This window comes from Erythranthe guttata, chromosome 7 (genome assembly GCF_056151865.1).
Source record: "Erythranthe guttata isolate IM_541 chromosome 7, IM_541, whole genome shotgun sequence".
Lineage (NCBI taxonomy): Eukaryota > Viridiplantae > Streptophyta > Magnoliopsida > Lamiales > Phrymaceae > Erythranthe > Erythranthe guttata.
In genome coordinates this window covers 9,718,162-9,730,802 of record NC_142539.1, presented here as the reverse complement: position 1 = coordinate 9,730,802, position 12,641 = coordinate 9,718,162, and the positions used below count along the sequence as shown (strand labels likewise).

At 30.4% G+C, this 12,641-nt stretch overlaps 1 long non-coding RNA gene across 1 annotated transcript; it reads left to right on the top strand.

Moving 5' to 3' along the window:
• Nucleotides 1-4,659: 4,659 nt before the first annotated feature.
• LOC105949830 (uncharacterized) lies at nucleotides 4,660-8,019 on the top strand. Its single transcript, XR_001172128.2, has 2 exons — nucleotides 4,660-5,201; nucleotides 7,816-8,019. It is a non-coding gene; the product is annotated as an uncharacterized LOC105949830 (long non-coding RNA).
• Nucleotides 8,020-12,641: the final 4,622 nt, after the last annotated feature.

Sequence of the window (12,641 nt, the reverse complement as noted above, 5' to 3'; positions counted from 1 at the left end):
ATATGTTTTTTTCTATCCCAAAAAGCATTAGGGAATTCATTGCAAATGTCAATAGAGAATTTATTATATAAAAGCTTAATTTTATCTTGAAGTTTTAAATTCTTCAATCTATCTTCAACAGTTAATGAGTTAAATTCTTCTTTGAGAAAATTGACCTGACAATTTTTAAAATCAATTTGATCTTGGATAGAGTTAAGAACCTTATGAATAGGTTTGGTGATAAACTTAAAAGAAATAGGCTTACCATTATAAGTACCTGTAATTCCTCTTTCATCAATAAATGTAAGAGGATAAATCTTATAAAGAAATGGAAGGCCAATAATCATTTGACTAGTAATATCCTCAGCAATAAGAAAGTCATTAGCAATACAACAACCTTCGATACAAACATAAGCATTTTTAAGCTTATAGTTAATTTTTAATGATCCGCCTCCTGCGTGAGAAAGAGAATGTGTAGTTTTTTCAAAAAACTTGGTGGGAATTTTTCCCATTTGAATAACACTTAGGTCAGCACCACTATCAATCATAGCAATGAAGTCTTCCTTGTAAGAATTATTAATAAGGAGAGAAATCTTTGTATACCATTTTTGAGAAATAATAATATTAATGGTAGATAAATGATTTTTATTTAAATTGTCAAACTCATCGGAGTTAATCAACTGAGACTGAGCTGTAAAAGTTTCCTTCTCTTTGCCTTTTTCAATAATAGAAAGACGCGACAAAATTTCAGAATTATTCTTTTGAAGAATCTTAATATCATTTTTAAGATTATAAATCTCTTGACTTAAATCATTGATAGTGATAGGACTATTCTTGATATATCTAAGCTTAAGAAGGTTATCTAATTCTCCCATGTTGTAATAATTATTATCAATTTTACTAGAGAGACTGGTGCTAGTATTACTAGTTGAGGGACCAGAATCATGTAACTGGTCAATGACCTTATCTCTTAAACTAGGATCCTTAATCTGTTTAAGAAAGTCAAGAATATTATTATTAGTTAACACATTTATATTCAGGTCTTGGAACTGACTCATGAGTTTATAATATTCATCTTCAACAGGATTATTTGTATCTTTGATGCAATTAAGACAGGGTTTACCAAGAGCACAATTATTACATTCATCACTCTTAGTAGAAATATCATCGGAAAAATCCGATTCTTGAGAGGAATCAGATCTATTAGAATCTGTATCATCCTCAGAATTCATGACAATTTTATAGAGGGTTTCTTTTAAATCATCATCAATATCAAGATTTTTAATCTTATCTTTAGCATAACATTGATTAGCATAGTGACCTGTTCTACCACATTTTCTGCAAACAATTTTGCTAAGAAAATTACTATCCTTTTTATAGGACCTCTTTCTATGATAACGATTTCTTCCCTTGTCGTTATCTTGCTTATCTTTAGAATGGTTAATCTGTTTATTATTATGATAATGTCTTCTTCTTTTCCTGTAATTAGGTTTATGATTAAATTCTCTTTTATTCTTATGAGAATCTTTTTTGCCAAGATTGTCTAGGCCAAACTGGTCACAAAAATGACCTAACTGTTTTCTTTCTAACAGATTATCCTTACGGATCTGATTTCTTAACTTGATTTCATTACAAAGACTTAATCCTTCTTGAATACAAGTACTAACGATTTGGCCAAAAGTAAAAGCCTCATATGCAATATGATCTGAGTCTTTTCTAAGGACCTTTTTGATCCTTTCAGCAAACAAGTAAGGAAGACCATCAACAAACTTGTTTTTCCAAATATCCTGATTGCAGTCAGGAATATCGAAAATGCGTGATAGAAAAGTATATTTGTACCATCTAAAATCAGTAAGGGTTTTACACTTCATGTTTAAAAGAAGAGTTTTGGTGTTTTCAGATTTATTAGTAAATCTACCAGTAAAATGTTCGAGAATGGTAAGAACAAGAGAGTAAACCGCATTAGGTTTAGTTTCACCATCTTCAATTTTAATAGAAGAGAAAATTTCTTGTTTATTTAAATTATTTAAGTAATTATCCCACCAACCTTTAAGCTGGCCGGTAAAACCAACAGTAATGGCTTGAGCAGTTTGTAAATCATTGTTACCACTAATTCTGCAAGCAGAACCATACGTAAGCATGCGATGGCATTGAGTAATAATATGTTTATCACTACCACCATCAATATTCCATTCGTAGATGCTTTTTCCCGAATAGGAAGTATTGAAGAAGTTTTCTTGTTCTTCATGAAGAACATCCATAGGAGTTGGTCTATTATAATAGAATTTAGAAAGATTGGGCTTATCAGCCCATCTCATTTTGTTAATACTATCTGTATTGTCATATTTTGTAGAGCTGGTTTCAGGACTTTCTTCAAAATCACTATTTAAAGTAGAAATGTTTAATTTACTGAATTTACTAGAAATGATTTTTTCAGAAACAGAAGGTTCAATTTTGAAATTGTCTAATTCAACAGGAGACTGTATAGAAGAGGCAGTCTTAACAATGGTACTTTTATCAAGTAAATCAGACTTAGTCTGAGTCTTAGTTTGGGATAAAATTTTGTCAATTTTATCATGCAAAGATATTATTTCCTCACCTATAATCGAAAGATAAAGATTGCAAAAATTATTTTACTCAATCATTAAATTGATATGTTTAACTGTAACTTGTAGAACATCATTTGCAATAATTTTAGAAAATGGAAGAAAATTAAAAACTCTACCATTTTTTTCAATTTGAAAAGGAACATGAGGAGGGTGGACAGATTTCTGTATATCACCAGAGACAATTTTAAAATCTCTTTCAATAACTGAAACATGATTTATGTAAAAGGTTTTTATGAACCAAGGAACATAATAGGTAACTTCATTATGACGAGTGCAGAATTTATAAAAACTGTTAACAAAGTAATCTAAATCGGTTTTTGAAAAGGATTTAAAATACCATATTCTAAAATCATCCCATTTAGGATTATAAAATTCATCATTTATCTGGGCTCTTACTGAAGAACCCTTTGAGAAATCAAGTAAGGTTTTAAAATCCATTTAAATCTTAAAATTACAATCCGAAATTGTTTCGGGGTAAATTTCATCCTTATGAATGATGTTGTTTTCATTAATAATGATTCTTTCATAATTGTTATTTTTAAATGTATCTTCTCTATAAGCAGAAGTAGAAGCTCTAGAGGTACAAGGTAGATCTACCTCATAATCTAAATGAGAGATGAAGGAGTGGCTGGATTTAGATCCGGAATAAGAAGTCGAATGTCTTCGTAGTAAATTATTAGAACCAATATTAATGATTCCATCATTACTTTGAGTGATGTGTTGAAAGTTGCTATTAATAACAGGGATTTTAGATATATATATATATATATATATATATATATATATATATATATATATATATATATATATATATATCCTATTTTATACAATTAACAAAAAATACAAAAAAAATATAAAATTATAGAAACAATTATAAAATGTAAAACTTCAAGTTTCAATTATTGATTTATAAATAATTATAATTTTGAAACTTTTAAATTGTAAATTATAAATTTATTACAAAAGAAAAATAATAGGAATTACTAAATAATGAAATATGCTCTAATAATTAATAAAATGACAAAAATTAAAAAAAAACAATTTATTATAAAAATTCAATAAATATTATAAAATAAAAATAAAAATATGTACAAGAATCCTCCTAGCCCAACCCACCATCAGAATTTAGAAAAAGAAAAATTCTTCCCACCGTTCTCCAAAATGTACGAAAATTCAGCAACATTTCTTTTTGTTTTTGGGAATTCGATGTGAAGGTAACCGCCTTATACGAATGGATTATGCGGAGAGGTTCGTGGTTCATCCAGGGTGGACCCACCCTGGCCAGCGAGGGATGTTGTGGTGACGTGGAAGGGCCACGGCGCATCACAAGTCTGCGGCGGCGATGGTCGAGGCAGAGGTTACGGTGTAGTGAAGGGAGGGGATCGATGGTGGTGGTGTACCGACGGCGGCGATGGTGGTGGTGAAATCATCGTCTCCACTTCTTGATTTTGATGGTGGGTGGCTGAGAATTTTCGAGAACGTACAAGACAAAAACAAAAAGAGAGGGTAAAATAGTAATGGCACTGCAAAATTTAACACGGTCAAATTTCTTGACTTGGTGTAAAAAAATAGGGGGTTTTGTAGTTTTTAATACTAAAAGGGGGTGAATGCAATATTTTTCATAGTAAAGGGGTGGAAACTGTATTTTACCCTTTAATTTATCAGAAGAAATTTATCACATTTCATACATAATTTTATTTTCTTGCCTTTTCTATTAATTAGATATTTTCAGTGGAAAATTAAAAGGAAATTTTACTTTTATGTATTTAACGTAACTATTGTAACACCCCGCCTTCCCGATACCCGGTTTTCGTATTTCCCTCTCGTCTCGTTTGCATGCATATGTGTTATATGTGCGAATTTAATTACTTGCTTTTCAATTTTCTATATTTGCTATTTATGTGAATTTATGTGAACTAATGTGCATTATATGTCGACATGAATATTTTTGATTTTATTCTCTATTTGCGCAACTAAAATGTATTTCACGTGTTTAATATAATTGAACACGTGAAGTTATGTGATCTACGAGGTTTAGTTTTCGTAGCATAAGAATTTATTTTCTCACACTAGAAAGTTTATATGCTTAATTGATAGTAATTTCCTCTCCTTTAAATTGGCTAGGATTGTATGTGTTGCATGCACACACTTATTCCATGTGCATTTCCACTTGGCCTTTCATTTAGCATTATTTTTAACAAAACTTAAATGAAATTGCCTAGAAGTCCCTCTAGATTATTTCAAGTTACTCCTAATTGCAAAAAAGACCCCTCTTCATACTTACTCATTAAGAATACAAGCCTCTTCAATTCTATAAATACCACCCTCTCCTCTTCATTTCCTCACACCAAAAATCAGCCAAGTCCCCTTTTCCTTCCCCCTCCCCATCGATCAAAATAGCCCAAGTAGAAGAAGAAATCTCTTTTTCTAATTCAAGCCTTCTCCATTAAATCTCTTCCTTCTTCTTCTTCTTCTTCTTCTTCTCGTTTTTCTTTCATAAATTCCTAGCTAGCATAGTTCTTCATCTCCAAAAGGAGATTCTTCAACCAAGAAGGGATTCTCTAGTGGGTTTCAAATATATACAAAGCCTTTCAAATTCTCAAAGACCCTAAGGTAAGAATCATGGAATTCTTGCTACATCAAGCTAACATCAATAGTATTTCCTTCTCTTCTCTTTTGAAAAACTCCCCTTCTTGATTGTTTGAAGAAATCGAATGTTTTATGAAAGAAAGTGTTCATAGTGTGTTATATTATATGTTTAGTCTCATGCATGTTAAGATCCATGCTTGAATCCTTGATCTTTGATGAGAAAAATGATGATGATGTTTTGATATGTTTAATTTCATGTTTAAAGCTTTGCATGTGAGAATCTAGCTCTTGATTCTTGATTCTTGAAAGAAAATAGAAGATTGGTGAGAAAACCGAAAATTTGATGATTATATGCTATGAAATTAATTATCTTGATGTTTATAATGATTGCATGTTAAGATTTACTAATTATGATTATATGTTGAAGGTTTTGATTTGAGGCACATAAGTTGATTGGGTCTAGAATCTTGAAATAGATTGTTATATGTAAAATTTTCAGATTCATAGGTACGGATTTTAACCCATGTTTCACCCACGAGTTTATTTATGAAAACTACGAAATTTTAGATGAGGATAGATCTTTCTATTATGGTCATATTGATATATGGCTTGTAATTTTTGGAGTAGAAATGAATGAGTTATGAATTATTTACCGAAACTGTACAAAACTAGAGTTAGTTTAGAATTAGTAATGAAATCTAATGTTTTCCTCTTTCAAATTTAGTGATTGCACTTGGATTAGAATCCCAACTTAGAAAAATCATTTGAGATAATATTTGGCAGTGTTTGACACAGTAGATAATGTATAAGAAATTTTTGAAGTCTCCTCCCCTGTTCTGAGTTTTAAACTGCACTACTTTACCATTTTATTTATTTATCCTAGATTCCTAAGTATTTTCTAAAACTGTTTTGCTGGGGTATATAAGACTCCTAATAGTATATGGAGTTAAAATTTCAAAAGGTTTGGATGAATCAGTAAAGCAAAATGAATTTTTAAAGTGACTCCCTCTGTTCAGATTTCAAAACTGTACCACCTTAGAAATTTATTTATATCTCTTACTCGGATAATGATTTTTCTAAACTGTTTCTCGGTGGTTTTAAAGGCATATAAAGGAGTATGTAGTAAAACTTTCAAAGGCTTTTGATTTGTGGTGCAAGAGAAATGATTTTTCAAAGTTAGGATACCAAAGCTGTTTGATTTTCTTAAGATGACTATTTTTATCAAAGTATGATTTGTGATCATGGTTCTAATATACGAGGTAGGAAAGATAAGTTAGTGATGAAGGTGAAACCTCTAAGTTATGGTCTAATGATCTAAGTTTAGGTATTATGTTGCATGTTATAAGAGAGAATTAGAGTCTACTAGCCTAGAACGGTGTTATGAATCAAGTGCAAGATTTAGAAAAATGATTAATTGATTTATGATGATAAATTAGAATACTTGATTGTTTTCGTATATTATTTGTGATGTTATGTGACCCTTTTGAAATAAAGGTTTATGTATTAAGTGATTAGACTAAAGTAATGCCGTATGTGATAATTTTTATAATTCATGATATGAGTGATATTGATATGCTATGAATGACATGGTTATATGATTATGTGATTACAATATGGTTAAAGTTGAAGAATGCCCTTCTTGGTGCTACTATGTGATAATAAATATTTATGTGTGTTCATGGAATGAAATGTGAAGTAAAGGTGCTATGTTCTATATGATTATGTGTTCAATGATTTGATTGAAGATGTGAAGTATAATTGTTGTGATACTTGTTACTTTTATGTTTGTTTATTTGATTAAACATAGATAGATCATGTAAGCTTCATGTCATTCATTAGTAAGTCTAAGATGCATACATCACGATTTTTCAAAGTTAAAAATGTTTGGAAATTGGTTGTGGATCTAGGTGAATAAGTATGGGATACGGGGGGCTGGTATTCCGTTAGTGGTTGATAGTTGGGGTCCACATAGGGGCCTGTCCACATAGGGACTGATTCACATAGGAATCGGGATTATAAACCACTAACTCGGCTATAGTAAAGTTATAGCCGTGACTATATTCCGGTTAGTGGTTGATAGTTGGGGTCCACATAGGGGCCTGTCCACATAGGGACTGATTCACATAGGAATCGGGATTATAAACCACTAACTCGGCTATAGTAAAGTTATAGTCGTGACTATAGTAAAGTTATAGATCACAAGCTCCAAAACACACGGCTTATTGCCGAACTCCACGATTGTTTTTCCAAACGGGCCCAATGTTTTCTCATGAAAAGTTTTAAAAGTCTAAAGTCTCATTTTCATGCATATTGCATATTAACGTAAAGAAAAGAAGGGTGTTAAGTACCCGACTTTTGCATATTAATGTAAAGAGAAAGAAGGGTGTTAAGTACCCGACCTTTGAAAGAAATGAAAGGATGTAAAGCATCCTTGAAAGATTTTAAGGAAAGGTAAAGGTAAGGTATAGTAAGTGCAAGTTTCGAATGATCGTAAATTTATTATGTGTTCGTGTGTGCCTATATATATATGTGTGTATATATATAAATTATGTGTAAAGTCTTTTTCAAAACCTTGTTATTACTTCCGGATTCTTACTGAGTCTTTTTAAAGGCTCATATAGATGTTATCTTGGTGTAGGTAGCTCATGATCCGAATCCGAGGAGCAAAGTTGAACCAAGTCCGGGGAAAGCCGAGGAACCGAGCCGTATGGAATTTATGTGGATTTAATTAACTTATGTTTTGGTACTTAAATATTTTTAGTGGATTGTAATCCGTAGTACTTGAATATGTTATCGGGAAATGATTTTTAATCCTTATGTATAATATAATATTTTCCGATTATTCTTGTTCTTTTCTAATGTTGATTTCTTAAGAGCTCTACCACAATCCGAATTTATTATTTGAAGCAAGAAAATGTTTTAAGGAAAATGTGGCACCGAATAAAGAGTGAAGTTGTTTTGACTTAAATCTATGAAGTGTTCGACTTCAAGGGTTTTTCAAGAAAAAAAAAATTTATCGAACAAAAATTGAAGCGAAACACTTCAAGTATTTTCAAAACTAGAGAAAACTTTACCACCTTTCTCTAGAACTTTGTTTCGAAAAACAAAACCGTATTTTTCAAAAGGTCTTCCGCTGCAACTTAATAGAAAAACCTTTATACCATTTTCCGGTATAGAGTATAAAGTAAACGGGGTGCTACAACTATGATGCACATAAACTTCTACCGGCATGCGTTTCCACGTTTTGGAAACTTTTAGGAAAACGCAACTCCATGCGTGACACTTGTTGGAAATATTTTGGTCATTTTTGTAAATGTCTAAAAGTTTTGGGGATATTTCAGGTGATAATGAAAAATTGAAAACGCGTTTCCACCCAAAAGTAATTGAAAACACATTTTAAAAAACTTGGAATTGCATACGATTTAAAAATCATGAATCTTATGTCTCTTTTTCATTTCTGGTGGTGTTTTAATAATTTTGTAAATGCTAATTCCATACTTAAATAAATTTATGTTCCCTGAATGTAATTTGTGGACTGATAATTTAGATTGAAATTTGTAAAAAGTATATATATATATATATATATATATATATATATATATATATCTATATATATATATATAAACTAATATTTTGGACGAGTTTAAAAAATAAAAAAACGTTTTAGATTAAATAATCGAATAAAAATTTAAAAAGTTGACATATAATACGATATAATCCAAAAAATTAAAACAATTTTCATTTCATTTTATTTGAGTACTCATCAATGCAAAGAAATGATAAAAGAAAACATAAAAAACAAAAATTATGATATAGAGAATAAGATATATCATCTGAACCAAATGGTACAATTCTCTCGTTCGATGCACTCAGATTTTAACATTAAATTTATTTATCAAAGTGGTATGCATTGACATATCATGTTGCTCATATCAAATCAATGTAACACATTACTAAAACATAAGTCACATAAAAGTGCAAGAAATAAATACATTTTTTTAATTAAATTACCTTGAATAAAAATTACTTCACAGAAGTCGACAGTAATTTTAGCATAACGGACAAATAAACCTAGCACTGCAAAATAATTATGCATATAAATATATAATACAAAAACAAAATTGTATTTTTGTGATGTAGATTCATATTCGTTGAAAGCTTCCTTATAAACAACATTGCTAGTAATTTAGTGGCCTAATTCCAACATGGTGAATATATTTATGTCACCTCTACTCTTAACTCTCGACATTGCACGTATAATTGTCCATGCCACTACTAGTACTAATATTAATATATATTTTATATAATACGTGACTGAAAAAATTGAAAATTTTGAATTTCCTCGAGCCTTTAAAAAATTTACAATTGTTGAACTATTTATTTTTATTTTCATTTATATTACAACTTCCAAAATTCTGCATTCCGATTTTTTTTTTTTTTGAATGTCATTGGATTTTTGTTAGTAAATCATTCAACAAAATCGACCTACCAACAAAACGTCTCTTCTAAATGAAAAGGCCACCTGATTAAGCATACACCGGTAAAAATCAAAGATACAAAATCCAACCGACGACGGGAACAAATAAAGAATATTTTAAATGAGAAAATAGTAAAACGGTTACATATTAACATCGGCTCTTTTGAAACACCAAAATTCATAAATTATAGGGGAAAGCACAGTTTGCACCCCTGAACTATTGAGGTTGTACTAAATACCCTCTTGAACTACCAAACGTACCAAAATGACCCATGTCCTCCCTTCTCTCTCTCCTCTCTCCTTCATCTTCTCGCCATTTTCTTTTTCTTTTTGCTAAACAAGGATTCTCTCCTCTCTCTCCTCTCATTTCATTTCGTCCTTTTCTTTCTAATCTCACCTTCAATTGTTTTGACAACATTACTATTTGGGAAACTGGAGATGAATTTGAACGTTGAATTTGGCTTTGGGTTTGCGATTTGTTGTAAGCTTCTGGATTGCAAGTTGCAACAATCAAATTTCTATTAATCAATGGGAATGTCATACAATTGAACTTCAATTGCAAGTTTCGGGAATTTTGGTTCAATTTGAATTTATTCTTTAATTTAGGTTTCTAGTTTTGGATTTGATTTATTTTTAGTCACTGGTTAGCAAATTATCTTGAAGTTTTGTAGGGAGGACTTTTCCCCATTATTAAAAATTGATTTGCATTTTCCATTTTTTATGATTCAGTTTTGCAGTTCGTGAACTGTATTGAATTTGGTGAATATGGATTGATTAAATTAAATATAATTTAATCGTGGATTGATTCAATATGGCATCTATTATGAAATAAAATTTTAAATAATATTTGAAATTAAAATTGAGTAAAATATTTTCTTTGGATTAATACTTCAATTAGAAAAGATAAATGAAAAAGGCTTTAAAAACGTAAGCATATATATATATATATATATATATATATATATATATATATATATATCAGGAATTGAGGGTAAAAGTGTCAAAAAATTACAATTAGACAAAGTCAACTCCCCACATGAGCACACACAAACGGTTTGGAAACGTCGGGGTTATTTTGGTACGTTTAGTAGTCCAGGGGTATTCAGTACAATCCCTGTAGTTCAGGGGTGCAAACTCATAAGTATATTCCCAAATGCAAACACATCTGGCTTATCCGGAGCATGATCTGCAACAAATTTCTAAAGGACTTGCAGTCTCAAACAAATTAATACAAAGAAAAATGATACAAAGCCCGTAAAATAGAACTTCAATTCATAGTAGTCGAGAGTGTAACAGAAAGTACCTTCAAGCCATGCGCCAACATCCATGTAGCCACAGCTTCCAATCACACTACGGCATTTATATATTGTCCTATCGGGGAATATCCCACCAGTTACAAGACCAAAATCACATAATTTTGGATTATAATCCTGCAACAGAATCAAAACTAATAACTGTTAACATTCATTTGCTTTATAGGATATTCAGTTACGGGAATGAAAAACTTACATCGTACCTTGTCAAGAACAATATGAGCACAATCAAGATTGCGAAGTGTGAGAGGTTTGTACGGACTCTTTATAATCTTAGTGGTCCGGTCCGGTTTTCAAAACATTGGTTATATCTCTTTCACCAATATGCCCATCCCTTTAATATTTATTATAAATAAAGGAGACATTCATGTATATGACAATATTACCCCAACCCTTTATACTCAATTCTTAATTGTAACCCCAACTTAATCAATTTTGTCCACAAAAATTCAATGTTTACCACAAAGATCCAATTTTGACTTTTTTTTTTCAAAAACTTTTTTTGCCGCCGGATTCCGGCGTTGACTTTTCGATTTTTTTTTACGTCCGCCGCTAAACGTTGACCGTAATTGTGATGTCACTGACAGTAAATTAATGTAATTATACTGTCAATGACAGTTAATTATCGTAATTGTACTGCCGTTGACAATACATTTATGTAATTGTTCTGCAGTTGACAATACATTTATATAATTGTTCTGCTGTTGACAGTAAATTAACGTAATATTATTATTTTTCATTTTTTGGTATTTTTTTTTATTTTTTTTGATTTGTTGACAAGTCAACGTAATTATATTACTGTCGTTGACAGTAAAATAAGTAAAATAACTGTAAACAGAATAATATTAATGTCAACAACATTACTATTATTATTTTTTTGGGTTTTTTGTTTTGTTTGAGTTATTCACGGAGTAACGTAATAATATTACTGTCTATTATTGTAATATTACTGTGGTTGACGGTAATATTACTGTTGTTATAGTAATATTGCTGTCAACCACATCAATATTATTATTTTGTTTGGATTTTTTTGTTTGTTTGAGTTATTCACGGGGTAACGTAATAATATTACTGTCTATTATTGTAATATTACTGTGGTTGACGCTAATATTACTGTTGTTATAGTAATATTACTATCACTCATAGTAATATTAATTCTTTTGGCTTTTTATTATGTTTACATTTGTTGAACGGTCAACATATTAATATTACACTATTACACAATAATAATGAGTTTTGTTGTGTTACTGTGCTAGAGATTAATATAGCAATATTACTTTGTTAAACTGTAGTTTAGTTAATTTTATTGTGTTTAACAGTAATATAGTTAATATTACTGTCAATCACAGCAATATTGCTGTTTAAACGAAAAAAAAATGTTACAGAAAGAAAAAAAAAAAAAAAAAAAAAAAAATCGAAAAAGTCAACGCCGGAGACCGGCGAAAAAATCTGGAAGAAAAAAAAAATCGAAAAGTCAACGCTGGAATCCGGCGGCAAAAAATTGTTTTTTGAAAAAAAAAAGTTTTGGGTCTTCCTATCCTAACCTCTCATGTGTTAGGATAGGAAGACCCATTTTTCCATATTATTTACAACACTCTCCCTTGGGGATTCCTATCAAAACACTATTGTGCTTTTCATGTTGCCTCGTTAAAACCTTCTGAGTAATAAAAACCC